Source organism: Mangifera indica, chromosome 13, assembly GCF_011075055.1.
Source record: "Mangifera indica cultivar Alphonso chromosome 13, CATAS_Mindica_2.1, whole genome shotgun sequence".
Classification (NCBI taxonomy): Eukaryota; Viridiplantae; Streptophyta; class Magnoliopsida; order Sapindales; family Anacardiaceae; genus Mangifera; species Mangifera indica.
Window position 1 is genome coordinate 6624630 of NC_058149.1, and position 13517 is coordinate 6638146.

Here is a 13517-nt window from a genome sequence, read left to right on the forward strand (position 1 = left end):
AAGAATAAGTTGGTGTGGTGGAAATTCCCTCCCATTAATTATATTCCGTAATCTGCATGAGATATTGAGATTTCTTTGAAGCTAAACAACGTATTTTGAAAATGGCAGGCAGGTCTGCACGCCTTAGCAAATGTGTTACAATTTTTTCAAACCCTTAATTTTCTTTCTTCCGCAAATTACAGGCTCATGCTCTTTGAAACCAAGTAAAGTCTTCATAAGGACAACAGACATACCACATCTTTAAAAAATAGGGTTTTTCTCATTTACAATGTCAATATTTCACAGCAAAACATGTTAAATTAAATATATATCTTCCTATTTCATAATATTACATTGTAATAATATTATATTATATATTATATAATATTTCTTTAATAATATTAATGCTACAACTCTGGGTTTTTCCCATTAGACTAAAACGATGCGTTTATTTCAATCAGAAGAAAACTTTAATTTGCGTTGTAGTCCAAATTGTGGTGCTGCATGTCCAATAACATACATGTTATTGAACTGATAATATCGTAATCAGAGAGTTAAAAGTCTTCCCAAATTGTCATGTTGCATTGATTCGGTTATTGAAGTCAACACGCAATCGTTTCCTTGTTTGATTCCTTCTTTTAGACTTTGTTTCAAGACGTCATAAAAGGGTTTCGTCCCACTCAAATTCTTGAGTGGAAAAATTGTCCCTTTTTTTAGCGTCAACTTGAAGATGATGGAGAGGTAAGAAAATGAAGTTTGAGAGTGGAATCCACCCAGAAAATTACTTAATTTTTTAAAAATAAAAATGCAAAATTTAGTTTTGTAATAATTTCTGAATTCTTTGCAAGACTTGTGTTGGATAATTATTGGCACTAGTTGTGAGCAGTCAACAGCATTTATTACAATTAATATTAGGATGTATCTGGCTTGAATGATTTCTCTTACTTAAAAAAAAGAAAGCACAAAAACACATTATTCCCGTTTTTAACCTAATTAGGTATGTATAAATAATTAGTGGTTGATGAACAATAATAAAATATTATTTTATTTTAAATATTTTAAAAAAATTATTGACTATATATTAAGGATAACTAATTAAATTGACCAAATTGATGGGTGAATACAAAATAGATCAATTCTTTAGAAGTTATACAAATCAATAAAATTATGTACATAAATAATATATAAAATTTGTGTATAAATAATGATATTATTAATTTATGTATAAAATTATTCAATCATATAGTGATATATTATTATTTGTATATATAATTATATATATTATTTGTATATATAATGTTACTTCTATACGGATATGACTAACATATTATAATTCGGCAAATTACCTTGTATATTAACATGTCATGGAATATTTTTAACATTTAAAAACTCATATACATTACCTGCATACAATGCTTTCCCACACATGCCCAGTTCTCCGTTGATCATTTTGGCCTTCTTTTTTTTTTTCCCCCGATTAATCATGTGGATGACATAGCTTACATGATGTGATAACATGGAATGATGATGTGACACATGGCAAGGTGATGTCACATGTTTATGTGGCATGAGGTGGTGTGTTCTGTAGCAAACTATGTAGAGTCAAGTTTTCCCGTTTTAAAGAGTTATATATAATTGGCCAAAGGACTTCTTCCCACCCAAGGTATAGTGTAATTAAAAACTCACACCCATAAATTTTCAAAAACCTAAAATCCTACTTATGAGTTAATTTTTGTTAAAATTTTTAGTAAGAATTTAAAATTGTTATTTTAACAATAATATTAAAATATATATATATATATATATATATATAATTCATTTATTTTTTTCCCCAGGTTTTAAAAACTAAGAACTTTACCTTTATCTAAAGTTTTCTAGTTTTAAAAAGTCACATTTTCTCTCTCATACTTAAGGTTTTTAGTTCTTTATCTCTCTAGCCACCAGTGACCTCCCCTTTCGACCCTAAGTTGGAAACGAAACTCTAGCCACCATCTCTTCGTTTGGATTGGATGAATCTATATGAATTGTCTTGATTCATCCAATCCAAAAGAAGAGATGCTAGCCAAAGTTTTGTCTATGACTTATGGTTGAAAGGAAAGGTCATCAGTAGCCGGAAAGGTAAAGAAAAAATATTAGGTTTGGAGAGAAAAAATGACTTTTCAAAATTAAAAAATTTTAGGTAGAGATAAAGTTATTAGTTTTTAAAATCTATAGGGAAAATATAATAAATCATATATTTTTTAATATTATTGTTAAAATAACAATTTTACCTTTAATCCTAACTAAAAATTTTAACAGAAATTAACTCATAAGTGAGGCTTTTGGATTTTTTAAAATTAACAAATGTAAGTTTGGAATTGCATTATACCTTGAGTAGGAATAAGTCTTTTGGACTATATAATTCAACTTTTCTATTGTCTCTGAGATTATTTAAAATTAGTTTCCTAGTGTCATAGAATTCTAACGAGTCACTAATATTTAATTAAATATCTCAAGAGTCTTATTTTGATTTAATTGATGTAATATATAACTTTTGGGATTATATTGTTTAACAAAACTCAATTTTTAGTTAAAGTTTATTAAATTTTATTTTTTTATAATCTAAATTCCTTAGAATTTAGAATTTATTAACATTCCTACCTCTAGCTATCAAACTTGTTTTTCCTTATATGTTTAACTTGTCCTAATTTAGTTATGGAAGAAAGTTTGTTTAAAGGGCATTTCAAAACATAGTTGATTTTAAACATTTATTTGTAAGAAATGCACTTAAAGTTATAAAATCAAATTAACACACTAAAAAATTATACACAATCATCATATACATGAAACACAACGTTAATGTTTATATAAATATTTGAATGTAACAGACTTTCTTCTTTGCTTATGAATTCTAAACTTGGAACATGAGTGAGAGAGCAAAATAAGAATTTTTAGAACTTGTGAGACTAGTTGTGACATTTGTTTCATGGAAAACATTAGAGATTTTATAAAAGAGGGTAACGGCGGTTTTGTAATTAAATTTAGGTTTTGGTTATACTCGAATAACTTCTTAGGAGTTAATCCATTTGCTACACACCTCTTTTAAATAGGTCACTTTAATTAAGTACCCTGTTTAAAAACTTATGATACATTGCAAATAGAGAATAAATTAAAATCCTTTTTCTTTTGATAAGCATAAGAAATTTCAAAACAATTTAAAAAACCAAAAAAAAAAATAATTTTAACATAACTAGGTAGTTTTTCGATTATTCTTTCTACACTAAGCTTTCTTTTAAGAACTAATATAAATTTTACACTTATTTTTTTGTATTTTTTAAGTGTATTTTAGAAATATTTAGGTTTTTCTTTCAAATTTATGACAAATTCTTTTTTCAAATTATTATTACTATTTAATGATGAAAACCTAAGAAACATAGAAACACACCATCAACATTTCTAAAACATTTTAAAATCAAAATGACCTAAAATCGGTACGAAATGTTTCAACATTTTGATTTTGAGGTCTTGTTGATTGTTTCCATGGCTTCATCTTTTTTAGATTTGGGTGATAAATATTTTCATGAAGTCTAAATAAGATAATATACACATAGTTAAATTAGATGTAGTGGTATGGTGTAGTGAACTCTACAAAGAAAAATTTCATGTATATTATGATAAGTCTTCCAAGTATAAAATTGTATCATTCTTCATTACCCTATGCTATTAGACAACTTCAAGATAACTACTCAATATAACAATTCAAACATTACTGTTCATCTAAAAATTATGTCATTATAATAAATTTGAATTGTTTCTGTATATCTATCTTCCATTGTTTTCCCACTTGGGATAGTGTTATGTTAGACACCACTTTACAATAAAGGATGTTGACAAAACAAGAATATGGTACTCTAGTCACTAGAAACTGAATGCTGACACTGAAATTTCCCCATTATATATGACAGGAAAATGAATTGAATTGGAGTTTGTGTCATTTATCATAATCATATTTTCCTTAATTATTTTCATCTGAAATTTATGCAAATATTGCACTAGATGATAAATGGAAATTGTCAAATTTTGTGTTTGTTATCATTTTGTTTATTTAATACATTCCCTTTTATTGTTTTATTTAATTGCAGATTGCATACTGAATATAAAATAAGGCAATGATTTTCATGGCACACCTTAATCCACTTATCTTATAAGAAATATATCAATATTTCATTTTCAATGTCAATAAATATTATTTTATTGACATTGTTAGTTTGTCTTGTGATCTTTATATGTGTATAAATGAATTATTTGGACCGTAGGCTATATATCATCAGCTGTGGTAAATGATCACTGGTCTTCATGGATAATCTCAGAGTACTGGTGATTTAAATAGTGCACCGAGTATAGTGTTTTCATTTCTTCCAGTAATCTCGTCGTGTGAATTGTGTTCTGTGTTCGTATTAAACTGATTCATTTGTGTTTTCAATTTATGATTTGATTTTTGTTGTGTAAAAAACTGCTAAAAAGAATAGTTGGTGATTTATGGGTAATTATTACATTTCAATGATTTTGGATTAACCATTAATAGATTCTACTACTAGTAAAAAAACTTCTAGTTTTAGTTATCGTTGTTGTAGTAGTGGTAGTGTAGATTCTACTTTAAAAAAATGATGAAGACCAAAACCCACTATGAAAATATGGTACAAAAATTGAGAAAATTAGGGAAGCATGAGATACATGTAAATGGGTTTGTAATTTTTGTCATAAGAAAAGATGAAAGACTTATACTAAAGTTAGAGTTACTGTAACATTGAATCCTACTCTATGAATATTGTCTTCTAGAGGAAAATGTCAACAACTTAGACTATATGAGCATGTATTCACTTATAAAACATTCCATTCATTTATCATACAACCAACAAATGAATTTACAAAATTACCTTTAGTAATGAAATCTACAAAAACATACAAAGGATATCATAACTAAATAAGAAACATTATCCAATACATAAATATAGCATGTAGCTTATACATAACATATTGTTCTTAACATAAAACATAAATGACTAAAATGGCCTCATACAATCTTTACTCTCGCTAACCACTATTCGCATTGCAACTTCCATGATCACCTGTATTTGTACAAATGAAAAGTGGAGTAAGTGAAAAATCACTCAATAAGTAAAAGACTCTATTATCTTTCACATAATTCCTAAATTACCCTTACTCGACTTATCATAACTTAGTCATCATGAGCCTAACTCTAAACTCTCATTGTGATGACATGGGTCCAATAACTCATATCTATGAACTTAGGAACCTTTAGGCTACATAACATATCTTTTTGGACTATCTATGTTCTATTCGATCACTAAAAAATCATTCTAGATCTTGAACTGGTGTGATCACATCATCTCTTAATAAAAACACTATCATAACTACAATTGTAACTATATACTAGACCGGTTGGACTAGATCTATTTAGGGATTTGACATATTGATCATGTGAGTATTTGTTGTGCAGTCTACTTGCCTACACTACTATGTGCTATCAAACTATAATTGGACTCTATTGCGAGCTAATACCTTACTGTAAGTATGGTACTCATGCTACCCCCTTATAATGATCCTAAGATATGTTTAGCATGTATGCATCTTAAGCCACATAAACATCTCAAGCTTATATTAAATTTCACAGTACTAATCTCTCATGCCCTAAAATCAGCCCTCTCTTGGGCACATTTGGTACTACTATATACATGGAAAGGTCGTACGATAACTTGAGAAAACTTAATAAACCTTTAGTCTAGTTCCCTTTTAACTTTTTTTTCTTTCATCCTTATGTATGGACATCCCTTATTAGGTGCATGGGCATACCCTTATTCTTTATATACAACTAATTCCTTATAGGTGTGCCTCTTATGTACACTACACATGAGCATGCATGATTATATGCACATGTGTGCCTAATCTTTTCTTCCATGCATTGTTACTTCCATCATTCATACTCATTGTGTCCTCATATACAAACATGTATGAGTGTGCTCTATTGGGTGCACAAATGTGCATCCTGATCTAAACTTAAGCATTTAAAAACTTAACCATTTTCGATCTATGTATTTCCTAAGATATATCGTTATTCTACCCTATGTATAATCGTTCATATCAATTGTATAGACATATTTCATGCATTAGTTATCTTTTTTCATCAGTCAAGGATATCAAGCCATTGTCAAATCATAGGGAAATCATCTATTAAAATATAGGTTTCACATGAATGGGTGTATATCCTATACTATATGACCATTCATGACCTATAATTATATTATTCCAAGCATGTCACAACCATGCTTGTCTTTGGGGTGGTTATGTAGAATGTTTGAACCATGAAAATATCGCTTATTTCGGCACACTACTTAGTCTTTAACGCATCCCAAAGTTTTACCATAAGTCTCTAACAATCTAATATGTTGTTAATAGAATACTTTCATAGCATATTATATTGAAAACAACTCACAAACAAAATCAACATCCATGTATTCACAATACTATACTAAAATCATACCTTATCACATACTTTTCATACAACAATCTTGATCCATTATTTAATCGTTAAGTTACAATAGAACTATTGAGAATAATTAGTTCATGCAACATAATAAAACAAGACATCTCTTTCATCATATCATACATAGAGCTTTCAAAGCAATTTAATATACAAATCAATCATATATTATCTTCTAATCAACATTACACAACCTACAATCTTAAATAGGAAGAAACTAGCAGTCGTCTTACTTACTTGGGCATTTTTGCTTAACAAATTGAGGTTGATAAACTATTCTCTTTCTTTTCTTTTTGTTGTCATTACCCTCACCAGAAAATCCTGCCAAAGCCTCTACCATAATCACCAGATATTATTTTCTTAGAATCTTACTTCTTCAAGACGTGTGCGTCTTGTTTTGGGATAGAGTATATCCCAAAATCAATGCAATATGCCCTTTTTAATGCACTTTCTAGTAACATCATGCATAGGTGTGCATGTTTAATACGCAACTGTGTGCCACTTTCAATTATCCAAGATGGTATGTTATCCTTTCAACTAACTTGGCAAGTGATGCACAAACGTACATAAACCATGCACGACCATTCATCCCCTTAAATTTTTAATATATATATCATTTTAATCTAAACTTAACCATAAACATATTCAACTATATAAATATGTACAAAATAACCAAATTACCCTTAAGACATACCAACAAGTGTTACAATTCACCTATTAAAAATTACAAGTTAAAGGATCGATACTTATACTAAAGTGAAAATTGAAGATTTGTCTGAAATGAGAAAATTAGAAGAAGCGGCCAATAAGATTTATAATATTAACAACCTAAATGAGTGTCATTGTCTAGTAATACTAGTAATATAAGTCAATTATTGTCTTTATCGTTACTAAGTAGGTCTAATCCTTATTTAAAAAATAGAAAAGTTTAGGATTCTCCCATTGGTAAAGTTTTCAAGTCCAAACTAGAGCTTAATTAAACGCGATGATTGCTAGAATGTTTTGCACTAGTGGTACCTTTTAATTTTGCTACAAATCCCTACTATATTAGTGCTTTTTCATTTGTAGCTAATCATCCGTTAGGTAATTATGTGTCTCCTCAGTATAATAAATTCAGACCTACACTACTTCACAAGAGAAAGCAAATGTGAAGAGGTTATTAGAACCTATAAAAGACACTTGGATGGAAAAAAATGTGTTAGTATTGTTAGTGATAGATGGAATGACCCACAAAGGAAGTGAAAAACTCTTTGAATGACTAAAATGAACTTAGAAAGAGGGGGGAATAGGTTCTTTGAAAAATTTTAATGCACAAATTTTAACTTAAACAATCAAAAACAAATAAAGGCACAAATATAAAGAGTAAATATTAGAATAACTCAATTTAAAGTGGTTCAAAGCTTTCTCCTAGAAGCCTCTTATGTCCAATTCTCCAAGTAAACCATCTTGAAGTTTCACTATCACTTAAATGATTTCTTTACATTTAGTTTGTTCGAGATTGTGCCCAATACACTAGTTAACAAAGGATTTTGCCCACAAGTGCTTAAATACAAGATTTTTGTATGTAAATGCCTTACAAAGGTTGATTATACAACTTTAGAACAAAAGTCTCTCAATGAATAGATTTAGGATTAGTGAGAGAAAGAGATTTGCTTGAGCTTTGAAGAATTTAGCTAAAGAGTATTGCAATGTGTTGTGTAACCTTTCTTCACTTCAAAATAGATCAATTGGCTTTGAGTGGCTAGAAATGTAATAGTTTTGTTGGGTTTGAAAAACTAGTTGTTAACTTTCAAAATTGAAATAGAATAGGTGACGCTTTAGTAGGCACGGTCAATACTGTTATTTATGACTAAAGGTTAACCTTGGTCAGATTTTCCAATGGTTGACTTTAAATGCTCATGCCATTTGAAGAATGGTCGACATGGTTGATAGCACAGTTAATATCCTCTTCAAAGTTTTAACTTCTGACAATTCCAAAAGTGTACACAATATATCAACTAGGATACTACATGACTTTCTTAGCACCTGATTTTTATTCTATGCATGATTGGTAAGCTTAGTAGCATAGTTGATATGTTTTTTCTTGAATTTGAGTCCTACTGAATTTTGACTTTGACCATGACCAAAATGCAAGAATGACTCTTTATTCTAAACTCTCTTCACAAAAGTTGAAGCATGGGCAACATGAGGATTCTTGAATTGTCGACATCCATTGGTTAACTTTCTCTAAATTGACAATTCTTTGAACACTTTGATACTTGGTTGGTACCAGCTTGCTTTAATTGTGCATGACTTAGATTTGATCATGAAACGTCGACTTGCTTAACTAGGATGTTCATGCATGACCATATTGAACTTGGCTAAAATTCCAAAAGAGTACATGACTTTAGAAGGACATAGGACACAACTTGATGAGCGCCTTATTTTCTTCATGAGTTGATCGTTCTGTGGGTTTATTCTTGTAATTTTCACACTTTATCTATTTTGTAATGTTTTACATATTCTGTGGATATATTAGCACTTTTAACTTATATTTTTTATCATCATCAAAGTACCTAAGGGTCCAACAAGAGGCTTTTTTCTTGGTTATTTCTAAATCTAATCCAATGTTTATTAAAGTTATTAATTGTTTTCATTACCAATTTGTTGAAAGAGATAATTGATAAGGTTGGTTATCAAAAAGTAGTTCAAGTTATAACTAATCATGTTAAAAACTATAAAAGCGTTAGGGAAATCATTGAAAACATATTTCCACATATTTATTAGACTTCACGTGTAGTCCATACTCTAAATCTAGCTTTAAAAAATATCTATGCAACTAAAAATATGAAAGCTAATCAAGAGACTTATGATGAATGCCATTGAATAACTAAAGTTCATGTTTATGGCATGGTAATCGAGAATTATATAATGAACTATTCAACGTGGTTGGTTATGTACAACTAATTTAGTTATTTGAGATTACTTTTAGTCATAAACACTCATTTTGAGTCTATTATTATTATGCTCAAAATGTTTAAGTTAATTACATGTGTCCTCGAATCAATGATTTTAAGTAAACAACGGGGACAATATATGGAAGACAATTAAGGAAAAGCAAGATTTATTCTTGATAATGTCTTATATGAGAATTGGTGGGAGAAACTCAATTACATTTTTAATTTCATTGTACTGATTTATGATATAATTCGAGTGTGTGATACAAATAAACATAGCTTTATTTGGTTTATGAGAATTGGGATTTTATGATTAAAAAGGTGAAATGAGTTGTTAATTAATATGAAGCAAAGTTGCCAAATGAGATTTCTCCTTTCTATTTGGCAATCTATCATATTCTTTATAATCATTAGGCAAACAGTAATACTCCATTCCAATGTCTACCCTATTCATTAAACCCAAAGTAACTTTACAATCAAATTATATGTTTTTTTCATACTTGTTTTACACATTTATTTGTTAAATTTGACATTAATTTGTTAACTCTTTGATATATTTATTGTTTATGAAGGTTTTATAATGAATAATGGCTTCAAAGAGGTGAAGGTAAAGTGTCTTCTCATATAGATGGGGAAGTATCCATTAAGAGGAACAAATGCTTTAGAAGAATCTTTTTTAAAGATAAGTGTGTTAAAGTATTAGATGAATACACTGAATTTTCCTTCAAAAGTTAGTCGTTCAAGGATCATGATTCTATCAGTGCTAGATATGATGTGTTAGCTAAGAAGTGGTGGGCTTGCTTTGGTTCAAATGCATCATTGCTTCAAAAGTTGGCATATGAATGCTTGGACAACTTACTTCCCCCTTTTGTTGTGAAAGGAATTAGATTACTTGTTCATTCATTCAATTAGAAAGGATAAATTAATTCCAAGAGGACTTGGTTTTTGTTCATGTTGGAAAATATTTAGCATGCCAAATTCAATTATGTAATTTCACATTAAACATAAATGCATACCGAATTTCAATTTTGGTTTTCGGATGATTTGAATGTGCTACGAGGATCGACATGAGTAATTTTCCATGACATAGTCTGCTCACTATTATTTCTGATTACATCCTCTTGGAAGACATGGTTTATGTTCTTTGGTTTCTTGGAGAAGAAGAAAATGTGTTCTTATGTAAAAATGGCATAATTCTTCTATATCAGGGAGGTAGTTTTGGACATTTAAATAGGTGTTCAATTGCCAATAACTTCCCCTACCAACCGCCTTTTGACAGTTAAGCAAACCAGATCAGATCAACTCATCATAGGTGGACTCGAACCCAGTATCTTCCACTCATATATGATGGAAGACTCTAACCAAATACTAAAGTATAAAAATCTTATGTGGCAATACATTTCATATTTGCAAATGTGTTGTACGATCTCACAAGCAACTTGCACTTAGGAGCTAAATACTATGCATTTGTTAGAAATAGTATAGTCGTTTCAACTAGAATAAAATATAATAAAGCGATAAGCTCGCAGTACCTTAGACTTACTCGATAACATTAGCTTCTTTTAATCTCTCATTTATCATTGTGTTATTTTCTTACGTATCCATAATCAAGTCTATTCTCCTATATGAGTGATATGATTGGCTGACCAATAAGCACATGTAATATATAAGTCTTTCTCTTTTACTCGAAATTCTCAATTTAAACTGAACTATTTTTTTAGTCATGTTCTATAGATTGAATAATGTGTCGCCATAAGTGTCAAGCAAAAATAGCAACATTAAGAGTAAACATTGAATAGCAGCAAAGAGTCTAAGGGTACCAATATGAGATAAACCTTCTAAAGTCTTATATAGTAAGGGAGTAGGGATTCATCCTCTCACTACTTTAACTGATTGTCTTACTTATGCACATATGGTATGAATCATGCATTACAATGTAATTCTCCATTAATATCATTATCTCAACATTGTACAAATCTTAGTTCAGTCACTACACCCAACACTTTACTTGAGTTCTTAATCATTTTTACACTTGTAAGTATTTATTCATATTAAGAACTCACATCTAGCATTTATAAGTTATTTGGACATAGGCAATCCAAATTGATGATTTTCAAATATACCTATCCATGATCTCGTCTTGATCGATCATTAAAGTGATATTTTAACTTCAACAAATCTTTTCTTTAGAAATTTGTCTCATATTAGCACGCCCTTTTAGTGTCACTTTTCTCGAGAATAATGTTATATCTTTGCATACTCTTTTAGTGCTAAAGGTGATTGCTCGTGTGAGTGAGTCAATGTTTAACTTATGTGACATTGAAATTTTATTAAGCCAAAAATAATATGTATACAGTGAAAACCCAAGAATTTTAGGATACAAGTTCAAAACAAAATGAACTTGAATTCATGGTTTTCAAAGTTATGTAAATAGTATAATATATATAAACTCAACTACTTATCACTCACAGTCTATGCAATCTAAGAGATTTAACATGTGCATGATATATATTTCTTGGAACAAGCTTAGTCAAAAGATCAATGACCATTCAATACATAGAATTATATTATACGCTCATTTTCTTCTTAGAAATTATATCTCTTAAAATATTGTGTCTAGTGTTCACATATTTGATTCTGTTATAAAACTCGGGATCTTTCTTATCTTGATTATGTCAATAGACAATAATTACTCTAACAATATTATCCTGTTTATCCAAATTTACGAAGAATCTTTTTTTTTTTTTTGCTAAGCATAAAGAATCTTCTTCACTAAATAGTTTTTTCCACAATCACTAAAAAGACTACATACTCGGCTTCTATTTTAGATAAGACTACGTATGTCTATTTCTTATCACTCCAAGATATGAGCCTTTTTAAAGTAAGAAAACATAATCAGAAATTGATTTGCGTTAGTCTAATTTACCTCTCCAAATGGCATTTTAGTAACCAATCAAACACAAATTCGATCTTTAATAATATAAACAATAATCTACAGAGCTTTTTAAATATATCAATATCCACTTGACAACCTTTTAGTGCTCTTTTCTAAGATTTGACCAATATTAAGTAACCAACCCTATAACAAAAACAAATATCTGGGCATGTATGCACTATAACATATGTAATATATCTGACGATATTTGAATAGGTAATTGTTGACATTTCTCTATTTTCATCTTGAGTTTTGAGATATGTCTTTTAGCTCAATGATTTGCCATTTGACATAGGAGTATCAATGGTTTGTAGTTTACTATATTGAATCATTCTAAAATCTTTTCAATGTAATGTTTTGGTGACAGAGTCAAAAGTTTCTTTGAATAATCATTCTAGATTTTAATTCCTAATGCATAATCTATCTTACTCATATCCTTCAGGTCAAAAGCATAGGCAACCAACTTTCAATAGTCATCATTTTCTCCAAATTATTTCTAGCTATTTACACATCATCATATACAAAGATATAATTGCAAATTTGTTATTAGACTTTGTCACATAGACACAATGGTCTTATTTAATTACCATAAAGTCATAAGAGGTTACAGTCTTATGAAATTTCAAATACAACTGTCTGGATAATAATTCTTATGAAATTTCAAGTATCACTATCTGGATAACAAGTTTAGGTCATGTAACATTTTTTAAAGCTTGCACATTCTGTGTTTTTGACCTTCAATCATGAAATCTACATAATGTTGTACTTAGATTTCTTTGTCAAGTTTTCCACTAAGGATAATTGTCTTGACATTCATCTGATGCAATTCTAAATCCAAATATGTTACTATGTCAAAACTAAAACAAATTGAAATGAATTTTTTTAACTAGCAAAAACATTTTTCTTCATTCTCTATACCTTCTTATTAAGTATAACTATTCACTACAAGACAAAATTGTATTTATTTATTGAGTGTAATACCCTCAGGTATGTTCCAAGGGTATTTATGTCTTTTGACTCTATTTAGAGATATTTCCCATTTTAAGTACATATATTTGTTTTACATGTATATGTGTGTTTATATATATGTATATATATATATATGTATATATATATATACATATAT